The sequence below is a fragment of the Mobula hypostoma genome, chromosome 3 (assembly GCF_963921235.1).
Source record: "Mobula hypostoma chromosome 3, sMobHyp1.1, whole genome shotgun sequence".
NCBI classification, from domain to species: domain Eukaryota; kingdom Metazoa; phylum Chordata; class Chondrichthyes; order Myliobatiformes; family Myliobatidae; genus Mobula; species Mobula hypostoma.
This window is the reverse complement of record NC_086099.1, coordinates 62,732,211-62,734,183: the sequence shown is the minus strand read 5'-3', so window position 1 is coordinate 62,734,183 and position 1,973 is coordinate 62,732,211.

Sequence of the window (1,973 nt, the reverse complement as noted above, 5' to 3'; positions counted from 1 at the left end):
TGACAAAATAGTAGTCTAATGGGGTTTTAAGTGCATTTGAAGGCCAATCCTGGTAAAAAAAAAAGTGCAACGAATGGCCTTAGGATGATGCAAACATTAGTTAATGCTGATTGGGAGCCTCTATTGCCAAATCCTAATGAAATCTATAACCAATGTTAAATAGAATGAAGGATGGCCCATAAGCATCATTTAAGTGAATTGAATTTATTCCCAAGTTTTTCTGGCTGCTAGTGCAATTGTATAATTTTTTTCAAGATTTCCCATGCTTGGCTGAAATTTGAATATTCCAGAGGAATAAGTAGTCTTGGTGGTTGGTGGTTAGTTGGATATGTAATTGTCATTTAAAATACTTCGCTGAAAGAAGATTTTTTTTCCTGGAGAGGTGGACTGGAGTGATGAAATTACACTATCCAGAACAGTATAAATTGTCAGGAGAGGGAGGATGAGGAAGAGATGCAAGATAAATGAACCGTAACATGGTTTTAAACAGGCAAGATATTTTATAAGACATTTGTGGTTTATAAAAGAGGTCATGATTGAAATAGCGAGATTGAAATCCATGGTTTAGGGATTCATGGACCATTCGAAATCTGATGGCAGTAGGGAATAAGCAGTTCCTAAAATATTGAGTGTGGGTCTTCAGGCTCCTGTACTTCCTCCACGAGGACATGTCACAGGTGGTCAGGATACTTAATGATGAACGCCGCCATCTTGAAGCACCCCCTCTTGAGGACGTTGTTGATGAGGGCCGTGCCCGAGATGGAGTTGGCTTGGTCCAACAACCTACTGGATGGCTTGGTCCAACAACCTACTGCAGCCTCTTGCAATCCTGTGATTTGGAGTCTCTATAACAGGTGAAAATAAATTAATCAGAATGTTCTTCACAGTACCTTTGCAGAAATTTGCTAGAGTCTTTGGTGGTATAACAAATCTCCTCAAACTCCTTATGAGGTATAGCCGCTGGCATGCTTCCTTCAAGATTGCATCAATATGTTTGGCCCAGGTAGATCCTCTAAGATATTGATGCCCCGGAACTTGAAGCTGCTCACCATTTCTATGGCTGACCACTCAATAAGGACTAGTGTGTGTTCTGCCGACTTTCAGCTCCTGAAGACCACAGTCAGTTCCTTGGTCTTGTTGATGCTGAGTGCAAGGCTGTTGTTGCAGCACCACTCGAGCAGCTGATCCATTTCACTCCTGTACACTTCCTTGTTGCCACCTGAGATTCCGCCAACAACAGTGGTGTCATCTGCAAATTTATAGAAGGCATTTGAGCTGTACCTAACCACACAGTCATGAATGTGGAGAGAGTAGAGCACACATCGTTGAAGTATGCTGTTTTGATTGTCAGCCATCCACACTGGCTACGAACTCCTGATGAGGAAATCGAGGATCCAGTTGCAGAGGGAGGTACCAATGCCCAAGTTCTGAAGCTTGGTGATTAGAACTGAGAGGATGATGGTGTTGAATACCAAGCTGTAATCCATAGACAGCAGCCTGGCAAATGTATTGATGATGTCCATGCTGATAGGCACAGATATTCAGTATCCTGACAGGTTTGTCATCAGGGCCTGACACCTTGCAAGGGTTCAATCTCCTGAAGGTTCTTCTAACATTGGCCTCTGAGAAAGAGATCACTGCCAGATGCTGTGGGGATTTTTCCTTTCAAAGCATGCATAGAAAGGTGTTGAGTTCTTTGGACAGTCCAGTATTTCATCCATTTGTGCTGTTAGGTTTGGATTTTATCTCACTTATTGTGAGGAAAGAGGTTAGAGATTGGATCTGAGATTCAAGGCATTTCACAGATTCTAAATATCTTTTTGGTTTGATTTGAATCTAGAAGATTTTCTGATTATGATATTCATATAACAAATGTATCTCAGTTAAATAGATAGGTAGATACGGTAGTTAAGAAAGCTTATGGGGTGCTAGCTTTCATAAGTCAAGGGATAGAGTTTAAGAGTCGCGAGGTA